This window comes from Sciurus vulgaris (assembly GCF_902686455.1).
Source record: "Sciurus vulgaris genome assembly, chromosome: 1".
In the NCBI taxonomy this organism is placed as follows: domain Eukaryota; kingdom Metazoa; phylum Chordata; class Mammalia; order Rodentia; family Sciuridae; genus Sciurus; species Sciurus vulgaris.
Window position 1 is genome coordinate 77,817,780 of NC_136461.1, and position 19,847 is coordinate 77,837,626.

General features: G+C 37.4%; 1 long non-coding RNA gene across 1 annotated transcript in view; it reads left to right on the plus strand.

Moving 5' to 3' along the window:
* The window catches only part of LOC306668280, a 109,035-nt gene that overhangs the window by 23,184 nt on the left and 66,004 nt on the right, over nucleotides 1-19,847 (plus strand). The window contains exon 2 of the long non-coding RNA XR_013765812.1: nucleotides 3,467-3,542. This is a non-coding gene — a long non-coding RNA (uncharacterized lncRNA). The remainder of the gene's footprint in view (nucleotides 1-3,466; nucleotides 3,543-19,847) is intronic.

Here is a 19,847-nt window from a genome sequence, read left to right on the forward strand (position 1 = left end):
TTTATTAAATTATTTTCTTAATTCAGGGAATATCTACTTTTCTTCATAAGCAACTTTTTTCCTTTTGTCTAGTAACCATTCTCAGAGAGATAGATTTCATATGCAGAAAAATACATAATAAGCCTTAAATCTTGAGAGTACCTATCAAGGATTGATGCCTCAAAAAGTCTTCATTCTCAATGAACATATTTATGTGTGTATAACATATACATATAGGCTATATATGAATATTATTTCTGTAATTTTTCTTTAAATCTGAAATTATTTCAAAATAAAACAAAATAAAAAGTGCATCTCTCTCTATATATAAAATATATTTATATAAATATATACGTGTGTGTGTGTGTGTGTGTGTGTGTGTGCATAAAATGAATCCAGTATCTGAAGATATATCTGGGAAAGAAGGGGCTGAGGATTGTTCAATCCCCAAAGACTGTACTATATCTTATAATTTGTTCAATAGTGTTTGTTTTGCTGAACATTCAGGGATCCCAGTGTTAAAACTTTTCTTCTCTTTCTTTATTTTTTTCATTCATTTTCTTAGCTACTCCATACAGTTGGCATCTTGTTTTCTTTGTGGCAGTTTTCTTTCCCCAACCTGTGATTGCTGTGATGGGGCACATTGTACAACATGATGGGTTTTTGTAAGGGAGAGTAATTTTTGGTATGAAAGACCAAAAGACTCAAAGATTTCCCCGCTTCTTCTCTCTAGCAGTGACTCTGAGATCTTTGGTCTATGATTACTTGCAGTTTTGAACCACCCATTTACCTTCTTCCAGGGGTAGCACCTGGGGTTTGCCATGTGCCACTGCTATCACATGGTGTACTGTACAGACCTCTAACCAAGTCATCTTTGAAGAAGGTGTGGAGTTGTTTCTAGGGCTCAGGTCTTGTGGGCAGGAGCACAGGTGGAAGGGCAGAGGAAGATGGCTCGAGGAACCACACAACTTGACTGCCTTCAAATGAATAGTTGGCAACACATAGCAGGAGAATCTAGTTGGAAAGGCCTGTGTATAACTAGCTAAGCACAGACACATCAAGGCTTCTTCCCAGTGTATTTTCTTCCTAGCCCATAAACTTTCTCTTTTCTTTTTAATTTTGAAGTAATTTCAGATTTATAGAAAATTGCAAAAATAGTACATCCTTATGTCTTTCCTCTAGATTCCTCAAATGTTAACATTTTTACCAATGTCTTAATATTCTCTTTCCAGACACATATGTACACATATAAAAATGTATTTTTTCTGAGTCATTGATAATAAGTCACAGACATGCAACTTTACCCCTGTATTTAATGTATATTTCTTAAAAACAATGACTCTATCTTCCAAAACTACAGTGTAACAATCATAATCAGGAAATTAATATGGATACAGTGGTTTGTGTGTGTGTGTGTGTGTGTGTGTGTTACCAAGGATTGAACCCAGAGCCTCATCTATGCTAGGTGAACCCTCTACTGAACTACATCCCCAGCTTGGATACAGTGTTAATTATTAGTTAATCTACAAACCTTACTTGAATTTTGCCAATTATTCTTAATGTCCTTTAGGGCAAAAGGAAAAAAAAAAATCCTGTGTAAGATCCAATATACAATGCCTCTGGATTACATTTAGTTGTTATGTCTTTTAGTCTTCTTTAATCTGGGACAGTCCCTTAGTTTTTCTTTGTCTGTCATGACCTTGACATCTTTGAAGAATATAGGCTAGTCATTTTTTAGAAAGTCCCTCAGTTTGCATTTGTCTAATATTTCCTCATGATTAGATTCAGACTGTACATTTTGGCAGAGAAATCACAGAAGTGATGTTGTGTCCCACTCAGTGCCCCACATCAGGAGGCATATGATGTCAATATGTCTCCTTAATGGTCATGTTAGCTTTGATCACTTGGGCAGTATGGTAGACGGCATATTTCTCCACTAGAAAGTCACCTTTGGTAATTATTAAGTATTTCACGGACAGATGCAAATATCTTATTTCTCATCAAGGTATATATCCATAATGATTCTTGTTTCAAACAGTTATTACTATGGTGATTGTCAAATGGTGATTTTGAATTTCATGATTGCTTTTGATTTATTAGTTGGTATTTTACTTTAAGGAAAGGCTAGATTTCTTTTTTCTCTTCCTTCTTTCTTTTCTCCTTCCCTCTTTTCTTCCTTCTTTCCTTTTCTTTCTAACTGTATACGTTCACAGAATTTTATCATATTCTAAGAGTTGTAATTTGTTACTATGATTTATACTTAGAATGACCCAAATTTTTCTAGTGGAGAGTTCTTTGAAGTTGATTTCTGTCTGACATATCCCCATCAGTCTCTGAATTCTTCCTTCTTCTCTGGTATAGAAAGATGTTCTAGAGTCATCTTGTACATATCCCACCACAGTACTGGAACCAGTCATTTCATCTTGGAACCCTAATTTCCTCTGGTGGAGAATGGCATGTAGAAAGAAGCCAAGATCTGAATGCTATGTGTGCTCATCAGCACAAAGATATCATTACTTCTAGTTTTAGCAGATGCAGCTAGGGAACACACTCACATACCTGCATACATGAATACTCACCTATCTATATGTAATTATGGCAATGGGGAATAAATTTTTACTTTGAGTTTGGATAGTACTTTAAAAAAATTCCATGTCTCATATTTTTATCAAGTTTAAAATGGCTTATCATTTTCTCCCCAATTTTGGGACACATTTTCTTCATCTCTTTTAAAATTGCAAACTCTAACACATATTTTACACACACACACACACACACACACACACACACACACACACACACAATATATAGACCAATGCAAGTGGGCAGAAACAATAGAAGGAAAGCCTTACTGATCTTCAATGCTGTCTTCAGAAAGTTATGAAGGTATGTCCATGTCTCTGCTAGGGCATGTGAACTGATTCCTCCAATGAGGCAGGTAAAATTGGAAAAGTTCATTTATTTGGACTGATGTAATCAACAATGCTCTAGGAAAAATAAGAGAATGTTGGCTAATATTAGCTGGTATTCAATGAAGGAATTGTTTTTTAATGAAATATGTAGAACATGTAATATGGTTTTTATGACTCTTTAAAAAGAGCATATAGTATAAAGGTTCCCAGAGTTTCTTGTCCATGGACTTCCCTTTTTATGGAGCATCTAGATGAATTTATGTTCCCTGAAACTTACTCTGAGAAATGCTGTTACACGCACATTCACTCATACGATAAATGGCCTAGAGTCATACATAAAGCCCCAGATTCTGCTGGATGAAGTCCTGATGGAGCTTTCTCTCTGCCCTATTTTGTCTGTTCAGCTTTTTATGTGTCTCTTATCAAATGTATGTTTCATATTCATGTATCAATGAGATCTTGGAAGTGTTTAAAAATTAGCAAGTGTGCTAATCAATTTGAGTGTTCATTTCTAATAGATAGATCTCTAATGTGCCCTCATTCTCTCCTGGTTCCTGTCCCATCTTTTACCGAAGTCTGTCATGATCCTGCCCCCTGCAGTGAATCTTGAGCACTTTGGAAAGCGCACATGTGTGAGAGGGGTGACTCCTTGTAAGTAAAATTGCCTCTGCATATCTTACAATTCCATCGGTATTCCTTTTTTTAAAATTAATATATATTTTTTAGTTGTAGATGGACATAAATACCTTTATTTTATGTATTTATTTTCATGTGATGCTGAGGATCAAACCCAGTGCCTCACACATTCCAGGCAAGTGCTCTACCATTGAGCTACAACCCCAACCCCTCCATCTGTATACCTTTTAAAAAATCTTATATATTATGGGTAATATAGAATTGATCCCTTCAAGATTTTATTTTTCATCAATTTCATTTTTCTACAGAGCCACAGAAGATGCAAGTTAAACTAAAATTTTTCCAAATAGATTATATTATACAAATATTTTAATATTTTATGCATCTAGAATAATGTAATTGACTATCAAATCCTTTTTATGCTCCTGTTTTTCATTGATTGATAGATATTTACTAATGCTACTAAATATATTCCTCCAATATTTAAAAAAAATCATGGACAAAACATTTTGGGTCCCAGAATGGGCTTTAGATCTGTAAATCAATCCCATGGATCGTTTTAAATTACTAATCATAAGCAAATAGATAAGCAAAAATGACTATAAATTGGGTTAATTACTGTAGCTCAAGTTTTAGCTCATAATTTTGACTTTCAAAGGCTACACAAACCAATTTTGTACTCTTAGATTATAATGAGCAGTCTTTATTCTTTAATCAGCTCGCCCCGTATCTAGCTGTCTAATGTAACATTCCTTTGAAGTCTAGAAAGATCTAACATAATTGAAGAAATGTCGAACTACTTGACTCTTTTTTTTAATATAAAGGAATTAAACATTAATCAGGTTTGTGCATCTCAATTAAGCCAATTAAAATTATCACAGAACGTAGTGCATACCGCAAGAGGTAGCTTTAATGCTTGAATACATTATCAACTTTCCCCTAATATTCCCACTTTCATTATGTTTATTACATAAAAAGTAAATACAGACCTGAAGTCCATATTAGAACACCCACCAGTTAATATGGTCTGGCTAAGCCCTAGTGAAAGTAGCACTTATTGTTTATGATGTTTATTCGATGACTGCTGCTAGTGCTGGAACCTACCTTAAATCTTCCTGCCAAAGAAGGAGTTCTGTAATTACAGTGATGACTGGAGCCTTCATCCAAATAGCCCATTAACTATTCAATTTGCTTCCCTAACAACTGGGAAATGCAGTTTTGGTCTTGCAGGCTATAGAATATACACAAAGTCCATATAATTACTAATAATTTGTAACAAGTGTTAATTGATAAACAGCTCCCTCTGGTAGCTTAATTAAAGCTGTAGGATAGCTAGGCGATTTACAACTGGGATTGATCTCAATTAGTCAACAAAATCTGTGTAGTCTGTTCAAAGAAGAGTAAGGAAATTTAGCCTAGTGAGGCTTTGGGGATTTTGTCTTGTCTTCTGTTTCTTTTTCCTTCAAGGAGAGAAATACAATCAGAAGAGCTGCCTCGCTTTGTCAGGAGCTATCTACCCAGCTTATACGGTGCATTACTTGCAGGCTCTTTAGCATTTGTTCTTCCATTTGTTTATTCTCTGTCAGGTTACTGAAAAATATTCAAGCATTTGCTTTTATTGCACCCAGTGGTACACATTGCTGAATACCAACCCGGAGGGACCTAAAAGTAGAAGGGAAAAACAATTTTTAAAACGTCAGGTTTTCATCTTGCAGATCTGTTTGCAAACTGGCATTTTGGGGCCATAATTAAAGGACAGACCAAGAAAGGTGGCATGGGGGAATCACCAGAGACTTGGTGGCCTGGGGATCTTGTAAAGCCATCTTGGCTGCTTCAGGACTCAACTTATTTTATCATGTGGGCTAATAGAATAAAAACCTAATCTGAGCATTGCTGAAACTGCCCCTGTGGAATAGAAGAAGAAAAAGTGTCATCTGTGCTCTGTGAGATCACAGACTGGCTGCAAACAGCTGCTGAAACATTAATTAATCTGTTTGCAAATAAATTGTAGATCTGTGCTAGCTGAAATTGCTGTTATAAACAAGCTGGGATGCTGTACTTCCCAGGTTTGCCTGTATTTTAAGTTTTTTTTTTTTTTTTTTTGGTGCCGTAAAATCACTAGGGCCCTGATCTTGTGTATTTTTACTTCTGGAAGCTCTGAGTGCATATACCCAGCTTGGAGGCAGTCTGTACCAGTTGTGGTACTTTTGAAGGTTCTACAATACGGAGTGAAAAGGTCCAGCACCTCATTTAAGTCAGATTTGTTAATCAAAGAGAATGAAATATTCTACAGAGTAAATGGATGTGATTAAATAATTTTGTAGTTTTTAAACATTTCATAAGTGTCAGAGTTGCTTAATTTGTTCTAACTAGGCTATGGAAAATTCTTGTTGCTGTGACAGAAGATTAATGTTGATTTCCAGGTTTACTCATTTTTATAAAAGTGACATTATCTGTAGCTAGAACAGGAAATCTGAAAGAGTTTGTCTTGCCAAAGATAGGTCTGATGCCATCTGTCACCTGTTTTTTGTCCATTTTTCTTAAAGATATTTTTAATCCAATAAACACTCATGTGTTTTCTCTTCATTTATTCAACATACATTTATTGAATGCCTGGTATGAACCAATTACTCTTCTATGTGCTGTGAACTCTCGTTCTCAAGGGGTTTATGGTATAGCTCATGAGTTGACAAACTTTTTTTTAAAGGATCAGATAGTAAATATGGATCCCTTTGGGGTCCAGAGAGCCTGTTACAACAACTGGATTCTGTTGTACCTTAAAAGAGCCAGTAACAATATATAAGTGAATGATCATACCTATATTCCAAAAAAAACTTTATTTACAAAAAACTGATATCTGTCTGGATTTAGCAATTGAACCATAGTTTGCCAATCCCTGGTCTAGTGGGAAAGAGTCAAGTAAAAAGCCAAACTGCAATCCAGTGTGACCATGATCTCTTATGGCTAGAAGATTAATTGGACCAGGTATGGTGGCCCATGCCTGTAATCCCAGAGGCTCTGGAGGCTGAGGCAGGAGGATCATGAGTTCGAAGTCAGCCTCAGCAATAGTGAGGCGCTAAGCAACTTGGTGAGATCCCGTCTCTAAATAAAATACAAAATAGGGCAGGGGATGTGGCTTAGTGGTTGAGTGCCCCTGAGTTCAATCCCTGGTACCCCCTCCCAAAAGAAAAAGATTAATTGGGACATATTGAGGGGAACTTTATGCAGATTTGCTAGTGGTGGTGAATTATAGGCTAGGGTAGACAGAGAGGAGCTCTAAGTGGGAAGGAGGAGCTCTGACTGGGAGGAAGCAATTCAAATGAAGGAACAATGTGGGCAGAGTGTCCTGAGCACAGGTGACAAATAGATCAATGTCCAGGGTGAAATATAGCATGGTGCATATGGTGGTAAAAACACATTAAGATGTTCATCATTCTCATTTTCCTTCTTCCAACTGCACTGTAGGATTATACTTTTTCATTCTGTCCTAAAAGTAAGCTTGATCATATGACTTGTTTGGCCAATGCAATGTAGTGGGAAGGGTCATGGTTACCTCTGGGTGGAAGATTTAAGAGGCAGTGCTCAATTCTCCACATTCCCATCTTTTGCTGGAGAGATCACAGAAGCTTGTATTGAGATAGAAACTCCATTGGCCTGATTCCTGAGAGATTATGGTGGCCCCCTCTGTTCCTTGTAACTTCCACTGGACATTTAATGTGAGATTCTGATGAATCTTTGTTAAATAAAACCAATGAATTTTTTTTTTTTTTTTTTTTTTTTTTTTTTAATTCCAAAGTAGCCTATTCTATTCCATTGCAATGTGTTCCTGAGACAAAAACTGTTCGTAGAAGGCTTTGTCATAGTACTGGGGTAAAGACAAGGACTTCAAGGAGTTTACAATCTCCTGGCACTCGATTATGACACAAAGAAAAATGTGGTAGGACCTTTGAAAGAAGTAAAAAATGCCAGAGTATAGTAGAAAGAAGGTCCATTCTAGAATCTATTGAAAAGTGTTCATTAAAAAGCTGTCATTTGAGCTGGCTGCAGTGGTGCGTGCTGTAATCCCAGGAACTCGGGAGGCTAAGGCAGGAGGCTAAGGCAGGAGGATCATGAGTTCAAAGCCATCCTCAGCAATTTAGCAAGGCCCTAAGCAAATTAGTGAGACCCTGTCTCAAAATAAAACATAAAAAGGTCTGAGGATGGGGCTCAGTGGTCAAGTGCCCCTGGGTTCAATCGCTGGTACAAAAAAAAAAAAAAAAAAACTGTTTTATTAATTGAGATCAGCAGTTTTATCAGACAATAAATATTAATTAGTTATAATTAATAGTTATATGCAATAAGGAGGAAAAGGAATACAGATGGTGAGAAGAGAATGACACATGATGTGGAAGCCAAAAATTATAATTTATTATTTAGTTTGTCAGAAAAGACAACTGAGGTCAATCAATGGGGACCCTTACATGCCATACCAAGGAGTCTGAACTTAGGTATAATAGGTACAATGATTGATGGAGAATCAGAAGATCTGGTTTCTGATCCTGTTTGTACTAATGACCAGCTGGGAAGCAAAAGGTTGTCTTTCTCCATTTTCCCCTGCATTATAGCCAAGAGGCTACTAACTGCGCTTATGCTGAAAAGCTTCTCTCAGGCTGATATAGTTCAGATCCAAGTCAGATCTGGGGTGGTTGGAGGAACATCTGCCCATGAGAGCAAAGGAATTGCTAGGTGCATCTCATCTTGGTTCATGGTGCTCAGAATGAAGTTATCAATAAAAATCTGTAATTCCCACAGACTTAAGTCTTCTTAGACTTAAGTCTTTAGAATTGAAATTCTTTTGTTGTTATTTTGTTTTTGTGGTGTGTGGACTCAAACTCAGGGCTTCACGCATATCAGGCAAGGGCTCCACCCTGAGCTATGTCCCCAGATCCTGTAATTCTTGATATTTTGCAAATCTTTTCAGAAACCTATTTATAGTTATGTCATACCTATTTGTATTTAGTGCCAATACAATATTCTAGGAGCAATGAGTTTTTAAAAGTTTTACCAATGGTTGTCTGTTTCAGAGGGTATAAGGTGTGGAATGCCAAAGCAGGCATCAGATAACATGGGTCTAGTCTGGGTTACAAAACTTGTCAACTTGAATACTTTTGTAAAGACTCCACCTTTCTTAGAATTTTCTCATCTGGTTCCTTGAGAGGGCTTAAGAAACTACTGTCAGATTTTTGTAAATAAAAGATATTATTTTTGTTGCTGTCAATTTTAAGAAGTGTTTTTAAGTTCAACTTGGAAGAGATGCATCTCTGGGATGCCAGCATTGCCTGTTAAGGATAGTGGGCCTGGACCATTTCACTTTTCTTGGGAAGTCTCCTATCTTCTTCAGTGTGAAGATGACTACATTCCTTGTGCCACTACAAGATCTTACTCTTACTTTTTACTAAGGGCCCTGTTACATATTTGTTTTTACCTGTCACCTCTGAGAACTCCTTAAGAAGTATGTCTTACGAATCTTTGGGTCTTCCAGAGTGAAGTCACACCTATCTAGATGTATGTAGTTGGGTAGAGTAGAAGAGGAAAGAGGGAAAGAGGGAGAAAGATTTGACTAGGGCAAGGAAATGATGCCAGTCCCTAAGGCATTTAATAGGCCCTTGGCCCTGAATTAGCGGAGAGAGAGTCACCTGCCCCTCCCTCTTCTCACACAAACTTAGTTTTCCTGATCCTCTTCTGTTGTGAGCATATTGATGTGCTGACTCTGATTCTCATGTTAAAGATAGATATTTTATATGGCTCTACAACATGGCTCTTAAACTTGGCCGATGACTTCCTCTGTGTTCTAAAATAGCTGCAATCTGTGGCAGTGCTGGGAGAAAAATTTCTCTGTTGGAAATAATGAAAAATGGAGTGTTAGTCTCTGATGTAACCCCTTTTTGAGAGATTTCCGTGAGTAATTTTGACTATGCCAGGTGACTGTCTCACCTCTGTCTTCAAATATGGACTGATAGGCCTCTCTCTCTCACCTTGACCATAGCTTGGATATATCCTATAGCTTTTCATCTTTGGCTTTACAGCTGTCTCACTTTTAGTATCAAAATTTCCCTTTTAGTTCAAACTGCAACTTCATTCTCTCATCCAGTTCCAAACCTCTGCCCTCTTCCAGTTGCCACAAAGCTTGGTTTCTATCTAAAAACCTGTAAACCACAGGGAAAGGTATGTGGTGTTTTATTCTTTCACCTTTAGTCAGCCTTGTTCTTCTACTCTTCCTACCCCTTTCTTTATGCTTCTAAGTTCTTCTTCTGCTAGGACAAGAAAAAAAGAGACAAGAGGTAAAGTGACAGTGCCAAACTTGAAAGGTGGCCATAAAATCTAGCTGTGGCACCTACCATGTGTCAGGGAGCTGAAGATTGGCTCTTTGATTCTGGAAAATGTCTGTGGGTTCCTTGGATACCCTTGTGGGACCTATCTTTGGCCTGGTAATGACCTCAGCACTGGAGATTTGTTCTCTAGGTAAGCTCTTAGAACTCTTGGACCCTGGGATAGGGTGTAAAGCGTAGGCCCTTTTCTGCTGGTGTTACCTTGTCCTGGCCAGTAACCCTCATGGGTGGAGAAGTTTCAGGATAGCTTATTGGAGATACCCTTATGTTAGGGGAAAATTTAATATCCTTTCCCCCTTCTCTGCCCCAAGATCTGGAAGGATAAGCCACTCACGTCTGTCTTTTCTTCTGTTGTCACTTTAGTCTACATTAAGTTTTCAATCTTTACACATAACGCCAGCACCCTAGGGCATAACCAACATCCCCAAAGAATTGTCCCAGACACAGCTCTGACTCAAGGGCACCAGAGAGTCTTTGTGGCTCAGCATCTTGGCTGGAGTCTAATGTACCAGCTGTCTATTCTGGAAGCCAATCTCTATTCTCTAAAAGGGATTTTCTTATTGCTCTTTCCTTACTTGGCTTAAGAAGGGTCACCCCTGAGGAATATTAAGTAAGTGCTGCAGTACTGCTCACTCTGTTGTTTCAAACTTCAATGACTCTCTTAATCTTCCTTTAAAATAGTATGAATTTTCTTATAAGCTTGGAGTGGGTCACAGTGGCAGTTTTTCCATCCTGTGGTAAGTCTTTCCAGGATATACATTGATTTTGCATTAGATGTATAAATATGTGTGGTGTTCCTCTTTGGACCTTAGTTTAAAGACAACCCAAAAGTCCTTTTCAACATTTGATCCAGTAACATGTTGGATTTTTTTTGCCTTGCACAGTAATTTTTAGAACCAGTTTTCCATGCCTACAATTTCACCATATATGTGGGTGTTTAATACATATTCAAAAAACAAATTAAGCCCATATTCATTCTTGGGGTCATGCCAAGGGAAATCATGTGGTCTCAGAAAATCCTTCACTGGTTTGAGACTGACTTTCAAAACAAGAATTAACCCCTCTGCTAGTTTTCAGGATAGGCTGAAAGCATAACAGTGCTTTTAATATATGTTAGCATAAAAAGAAAAAAAATGCATAAACTTTTCTAATGGATTAAAAACAAAACACCCTCCTAAGTAAATTATGGCAAATGAATCCAAAGCAACAAGAGAATACAATTAAATAAATTCATTTTAAGAATGCAAAAATAGTTTTTTATTAGGTAATCTTTTGACATAACTTGTCACATAAATAAAAAAGATTCTCAGTAAATTGTGAAATAAAATTTGAAAAATTAAACATCTATGCCTGAATTAAACTATTTTTATGGTAAAAATAGATGTATCCTCCCTTAACAGGATAAAAAGATGTTTAAATTTAAAATCCAGTATTGTTTCCAGTAATAAAATGCTAGAATCATTCTTATTAAAGTTTGGAACAAGTTTCCAATAATCACTATTATTGCTTAACATTGTTTAAGAAGCAGTAGACCATGCAATAAGAAAAGAAAAAGATTAATAGATAAATATAACAGGAAAAATCATTATTTCTTCTTGATATAATTATATACCAGGAAAATCCAAGAAAAGCAACAGGGGGAAAAACCTTTAGAGACAACAAGAGAATCCAGTAGATTGCCAGTATGTAATTAATGAAAAAACTCAACAATAACTATCACAGAAATATAACAAGTTAGAAAATAAGATGGGATAAGACATTTCATTTGCCAAAGATACAAATGTGATGACTTAGAAATAAATTTGACAAATAAGATGCAGGACAAATATGAGGAGAACTTCAGGTAAGCCTCCTTGAGGGAGAACATGATACCAGTTTGTTACAATGAAGAATTAACTCTTAACTCTCAACCTCTGAAGTACAAAACCACAATTTAGCCAAATAAACTTTGTTGAGGGACACGAAACAAGACTTATAAATGGCAAAATATATTTTGATCTTGAATATGGAGAATAAATATTGTAAGCATGCCAGTTTTTCCTAAATTAACCTAAAGTTTCAAGTAATTCTCATAAAAATATCAACTTTATTTCAATCTTTTTTGGAGGGGGAGGGTACTGGGGACTGAACCTAGGGGTGCTTAATCACTGAGTCACATCCTCAGCCTATATTTTATTTAGAGACAGGGTCTCATCGAGTTGCTTAGGGCCCTGCTAAGTTTCTGAAGCTGGCTTTGAATTGACAATTCTCCCAAGTTGCTCGGATTACAGGCATGTGCTGCCGTACCTGGATCTTCATTTTAATCTTGACAGAGTGATACTATAATTTTTGGAAGAATAAACATGAAAAAATTCAGGAGATTAAAGAGAGAGGACAAGCCTTGCCAGATAATAAACTGTATTTCAAATCTATAACATTTGAAATAGAGTAGGTAATTCAGAAATAGAATTATATCCATATGGGAATTGATTATTGATTAAAAAAAGATATTTCAAATAAATGTTGGAAAATTGAGTAACTTTTAAAAGATTTGGTTGTAGGCAAGTGAGCAACCATTTGAAAAAAAATTTTTTCTAGTTAAATTTCTACTTCATATCTTAAACCAGACTAGATAATTTGAAGACCTAAAATAAACAATACTATAAATATTCTATAAAAATTAGAAATTTGTAATACTTCTGAATAAAGAGAAGTCTAAGGATGATATAAACTACAGAAATCATTGAAAATTGGTAAATTTTACAACATAGATGTTGAATATTTTTACAGAGCAGAGAAAAAGTTATAAACAACAATAAAAGACAATACACAAATTGAGAAAGCATTTGCTTTTATAAGAGTGCATTTGAAATACAGAAAAATATTTCTGAGATACAGTGCATTAGAAAGTTAGATGTGAAGACACAAAGAAATGTGGCTGAATAACATCACTGATTATAAAACCACACACACACACACACACACACACACACACACACACACACGACAATGATGTACCACTTTAACCTATTAATTTGCCTAAGATTAAGGATTGACCATTTCCAAAGCTGGCTCAGTTATAGGAAAATAGGTTGGTGCGCTTGTGCACTGTTAGTAGAAATATAAATTGGAGCAGTGTAGTTTAGAATTTACTTTTGGCATGATTAATGAAATTTTAAAACGTGCATATTCTATGAATATTTCTACTAGTAGAATTATATGTATTTCCTATGTATACATATATTTATCTATGATATTCAAAGTTGTCTGCGTGTCCTATATCTATGTTGTAGACAATGTTGCAGCATTGTTTGTCACAGCAAAAAGGTTGGAAAAATACTTAAATGTTATAAGCAGTAATAGGATAAAGGAATTATGATATGTTCCAACTAGTATCCTTTAAAGAGTTTGAGACAAATATGCAAGTATTGATATGTGAAGATGTCCATGATATATTATGTAAAACAAGAAAGCATTAGAAAATCATGTCAATTATGACTTCATTTGTGTGGCAGTAAAAGGATGTCCAACCAATATATGTGTGTATATGTTTTTATGCCCAGGTTTTATATAGTCACAAGAAACTAGAAAGTGATTAGTTCTGAGTAAAAAAAAAATATTTGTGCTTTTCCATACTGTTTATATCTGTTGCTGTTTTACTTGTTGTGTATACTTTGATAACTTAAAAACTAGTTAGAAAGTTTCAAAAATTAGTAGAAGGCTAGGGCCTATGGCAAAGGCTGTTAGTCAGTCCCCATCTCTCTTTGCCCACTTCAATGCATGGCGCCTGGCTTCCAACTTTCAGCATCACATTTTTTTCTGAGGGCTTTCTATGGCTCCTGAAGTCCTCTGCCTGCGTGAAAAATAGGTTAGAAATGCCAAGGAATTAATATCCCTTAGGACCAGCCTCAATCAATGACCATTAGGAGAGTTGTGTGAATACTTTCACTCACTAACTCCTAAATGGGATAGTCTTAAAGTTTGTGTTCTATTCTGGATCTGGATATCCCCAGTGGGACTAAGTTCCACATACCATAGGTTATAATTAGCTTGATAAATGCAACTTTACTGGATGTCTTTTTTTCCCCTCTGTTTTACTCTTTTATCAGTGTTTTCTTCTTCTTCCAAATATACTACTAGCACCACATCATTGCCTTAGATCTGCTTCTGCAGGAACCCAGACCAGGACATCGCCTCATTGTTGTTACAGTGCAGAGAGAGATGTACTTTATTATGAAACTCAAAGATTGTCCAGCTCTTACCCAGGTGTGAGCAACTATAAACCAATGAAAGGAGTTTTGGTTTGTGGAAAATCAAGACATACTTCATTCATTAAACCCACGGCTACTAAGATTGCCATGCTGGTGGGCAAGCATGGGCTCCTTTGGTTTCGCCTAATTCTTTTGGGAAGCAGGAGGGAGCTCAGGGACTGAATAATCAGGCTGAAGACTTTAGAGAGCTCATCTACAAGGCTTGTTGGCATCTCCCTTTTCCCTCAGCAAATGTATTTGCTCCACACAGGATGGTTGGAAGTGTGTTATGTGTGGGAGGGGTCTGGTTGCACAATCTGGGGAACTTTTCCACAGCCTGTCGTGGAGGTGTTTGTCCCAGGTCCTCAGTGTCCCAATCACAATTTGGTTTTACCCACACTTGTGTTCCACCAGGATTTATAGAGCTGTCATCTTATAATTGGACTGAAGGGCTGAGTTCAGTTATGAAAACAGAATTTTTTTTTTTCTGATTCTTATGTTTTGAACAGTTGAGCATTTTATAGCTGGGTTGGTGAAAGGTTTTTATGCTACTAGTGTCATGAAACATTTTATAGGGAAGGATAATTGAGTTTTTATTTTTACTAGAAAATAATGCTATCAGGCTGACTTTGGGGACCAAAATAGGGAAGAGCTCAATTAAGGACCAGAATTCAGGGAGGCCCAGTAATTATGAAAACTACATAGAGACAAATGCAGGAAAACAACAAGACCAGGAGAAGTGCAAACTAATTTTGATTCATCTGTAAGATTCTGACCAGAACAATGAAACAGTCAAGGACACTATAAATCCATTCATTTATTTCAAAATTTGCAAAACAAATCCCTTCTTACACATAGTATTTGTACAACATGAAATTATTATTCAATAAGTTGACATTTTAAACCTATTACTGCCTAAACCCATCTATTACTGAGCTATTCAGAGCACTAAGTTAACATTTACCAGAACATTCATCCTCACATCATGGGGAGATCAAGCTGAAATCCTTTATTTCATATTCAGATCTTGCTAGGTCAGGATTGAAATCGGCTACCTTTCTGATACTTTACTGAAAAGCCACTGTGAAATCCACAAAAGAATTATTATCAAGTTACTGCAGTTATTCAGCTAGATGTTGACTTTGATATGTCAAATCTCTGATCTTTAATAGAAAATTGATGGTCGCGCCCTGAGGGTCAGTCATATGCATGACCAGGATAGGCCAAGGTTTGCATTAAATTACATCCAGTCTTGTGGTCTCATTCCCTGGCAGCCAAAGTCAAACAAAGCAAATGGATCCCTTGCTAGTTGGGTCTCTCCATTGTTTTGTGTTGGCATATGGATTTAATTCTGTAATGGGGGACTGCTGGGCACAATCTGCCTTATTGATTTTCTGGAGAGAGTTTTTTCTTAGAGCACCCGGAAGTGCAATAAAAGAAAAGCAACTGGTGCAATCTTTCTTTTTCTCTGCCTCGGACAGTTGTGCTAGCAGCAGATTGATTCTGCTACTAGAAATCTTATGAAGATATTAAATTATATCATCAATCAATTTGTTTTTAGAGGTTTGACTTTCTCTGTGTTAGCGGGTTAGAGAAAAGGAAACAGTAATTCCCTTACCTTTCAATCGTGGGGCAAGTTATTTGGCCATTGTGTTCCCTGAATTTGAGCTGTGCTAAAATGGACTCTTTCAGTAATGGTAATGGCTGACATACTCCCATTGCCAGTGCTGGAGGTGGGAAGGCTGGGAGAAATTGAAGAGGAAGAATATTCTTGAAGGTTTGCAGTTTTCACAGAGATCAGAGTGTCAGTAGAGGGATGGGTGGTGGACAACTCAACCCTCTTGGCATGAATCATAGACTGTAATGCCAGAGTGAAACGCCATTCTACTACCCCGACCAAGGATGTGGATGAGAACTTTGAGACCCAGAGAAGTTGAGGGAGACGTAGTCTCAGACAGCCTAGTGTCCTTGTCTAGGGCAGTAGGTTACTAAATGGCAGTACATTTCATTTTTCTTATTTTATATCTCAATTTTTAATCCATAAACTATACTTATAGAGTCATTTTGAGGAGTACATGAGAGGGCCTGATTTCTAGTAGATATGATTAAATTTTAGCAACTGGTGTTTGGTAGCTTCTCCTGAGATGAAGCCCCCTGGAGATGCACCCTTGGCAGAGGAGGCTATGGCCTTTGTGGGATGGGCTTGGGTTTTGCTCTTCATCTTCTCTTTGCCTGCTCTTTATGCTGTACTGAACTGAACCGAAATCTGTGAGGAAATGGGCACAGCACTGTAAATTCTATTTAACTGTCTTATCATTTACCAGGTTAAAACAGGCAGGTCCCACTTTGCCTGTACCCTTGGTTTCTCAAACCCAGGTCAAGTTGCATTGCTGATAATGAAGAGAAGGAAGGTCTACCTCTAATTAGAGAACAATTACATGGGCTGGGAACAGCAGCATGTTGTCAGACCAGAGGAGGCCGGAAGGTTATAAGACATCATTATGGGGACTCAATTTCAAATTGTGTCAATGACTATATATTTCTAAAATTCCCTCCTGATGCCTCCACGTCTGAAAATGTTTTGGAGGCAATACTAATCACAGCAATATTGCTAACAGCAATAGTTATTGTTTTGGAAAGTTTTACTGTTTGCCAAACACTCTGTTAGACACTTTTCATGGATTTTCTCACACTAGAGAGGGAGTTCTTTTTAAATATCCATTCTGCAGATGGGGAATATAAAGCTTAGGAAAGGGAAATAAGTCGCCCAGAGGCCTATGGTAAGTGGCTAAGTAGCCTTCACTTCTAAGTGTATCTGGTTCCAAAGTACCAGCTCTCTTCAGCTACGCCTGGCCATGCTATTTGCTAGTACGGGAGGCAAGTGGGGAGTAGACACAGCCTTTTGCTTTTTTTATGCAGCATTTCTCTGAAACTTTGGATGGAGCTATAGAAAATAAATTGGTATCCATCCTTATTTCCTGGGGTCATTCATTCACTCAACAAATATTTGTGAAGACTTTGGTTTATGTTGCAGACCCTGTCCTTGTGGCTGGGGAGACAAAGATGAAGTCTTGTTTCCTGTCTAATTAATACAAAGTGCAGGATTGTTAACATAGCCTGATACGGCCTTGGACAGGGTAAAAAGCTGATATTTTGCCAAAGAAGAGAATATGAAGAGATTGGGTTGGGTCCTGTAAGGGCACTTTTCCCCCTTTCATTCCTGATCATTAATGTTCTTCAAGACAAATATTCAGCCTCTACCTTTGGGGGAAGAAAACTCGGTGAGGATCTTAAAAACTACTTTATAGTGAAGGTCTTCTTCCAGGTGTGTGGTGGTGAGCCCTGGAAATGACATTCATCTGTGTCCAAGTAAATACTCATTAAGTCATTTCAAAATAAGCCATGGGAGGCTCTTTTCAATCCAGGGTCAACTGAAGTCACCCAAATTTACACCTGGCATTATCCCCCCCAACCCCCCCCCCCCCCCAACCTGGAGTGTGTTTTAATGAAAGAGGAACACTAAATGTTTTCGCTGCATTTGAAGGCATGGAACTCTGAGGCTGCGAGTTCTGCCTCACAGCCAGAGCTGGCCCCGTCCTCACCCTGCCCCTTTCATCTCCCTTTGTTCCGTGTCTACGCCGAGGCTGAGATTTCCCCACCTCTCCCTGTCTTACTGTGGCTCTGAAAGATGATTGCCTTCTGGTGAAGCCCTTTCCCCTTCTTCTGTACCCAAGCTCCGTGTTCAATGAACATCAAAAAGCCTTATCATACCCTGATGGTTTAAATCTTTAAACAGAGCGTAACAGCCGGAGTACATCCAGACCGCTCACATCCCAGAGCCTTGTCACTCTGCGTTCCTGCAACAATTACCAGGAGAGGGAGGCTGCGGAGTGAATCAAGTAGCGCGTGTTGTCTCCCCGGACTCCATGCTGATGCTCTGATCAGGACTTCAGCAAAATTCTGTTTGAAATGAGAATAGACTAATTTTCATCCGACTCTTCTCAGAGGAATCCCATGTGGTCCAACACGCCAAGGGTCATCATTAGAAAACCGCCTTCAAAAGAGCGGAGGCTTCTTGTGGCAAAGCTCTCTCCCTTTGTTAAATTTATAAACATTTATGTAAAAATGTATACATTAATTGTTCAGGCTCTTCTTAGCCTGGAAAGCTATGCCCAGGAATGTACTTGGGGGAAATAAACTCATAAAAATACCCCAAGTCAGAATGAAAATGGCCTCGTTTTGACTGAAAATTCAGAAGAATTCAGTGATCAAAGGCAATTCTTACTCCCAGCTGTTCAAAGGGACTTATATTAAAAAAAAATCAGATGTGACCAAGAATAGAAAAGAACTCATTAAGAGCTTAATGAGACGGTGACAGGTGAAGTCATCAGTTTGCTTAAACACTGTAATTTTTTTTTTTTTCTTCCATAGGCGTTACTCATTTGTTTTGCTGGATTCAATTTAGATTTTCTATAAATCATTATAAAACACAGAAGAGTTCATCAAAGGAGGAACATCTTTCAGTCTTGAGTCACTGGCCATCTATGTAATTAAGATGTCATCTGCCCCACTTGCCCTGGACCTCCATGGAGATGTTTGCAAACATATCCAGGGAAACAAAATATTGAATACTACTACTTTCCCCTCTTCACTGGTTTCCTAGGGAGGGAGAACCCATAGGAGTGAGCAAGTATGCCAGAAAAGGCCTGATTGGAGGAAGTTTAACAATAAGCCCCGTAACCCAAAAGAGAAGGTAAGTTTTTAGTTTCCTCAGAAGGAAAAAAAAAAAAAACAAAAACAAAACGAAACAAAAAAAAAAACAAACCCAAAAAACCCTCGAGATTTACGACTGGACTTTTTTTTTTTTTTTACCAATTTTGTTTTGCTACTCTGGTGTTTATGAAATATCCAAACCAAGCAAAATTTTTTCTTTCAATTTTTTTTCCTTGTAATTCTCCTAAGCAGCTTAAATCCCTTTTCACTTTCCCCAGGCAAGACCAGATTCTCTTGCACGTTTCCAGGCTCTGACCTTCCTGATGTTGGTCTCCCCACACTAGTAGCCAGTTTTTTTTTTTTTTTTTTTTATTCTTTAAGTGCTAGAGGAATCATGAAAAATTCAGACACTGGGTTTCCCTGAGACCAATCTGGTGGCTTTTTCTTTGTGCTAACTGCTGCTTTCTATGCATCATTCAAAAGGTACATACCAAGTCGTCAGCCCCTGAACTGCTACTTGGTGTTAAACATGAATATTTGTAGCTTAGCAAGGGACTAAATTTAAAAAAAATTAATATTTGACAAGCCCAAAGAAAGGCATAACAGGTCCAGAAGTATCCATTTGAAAGGTTTTTTATTTGTAAAAAGTCAAAACTTTTTGTACAACTGGAGTGATTCTGAGCCACAAAAGATATGCTTTGAAAAAGCACTGATTACTAGACTTCTTCCAGGAATATCGATTATGATTACACCATCGCAAATACACAGCAAAGTTGTTTTTTTTTTTTTTTGTAGATAACTGAAGGAATATTTATTCCTTGCATATGCCACTAATCTCATATGACCAGGAAGCCGAGTGGGATGATCTAAGACTTATTCCAGTTGCACATCAACTATACCTACAATGGCAAAATTGCCTTTTCTCACATTTCTTAATTAGAATTAGAATCAGCTTAGAACTAATAGAATCTCTTATTAGTAACAAAAAGAATGGCTGGCTCTCCAGTTCA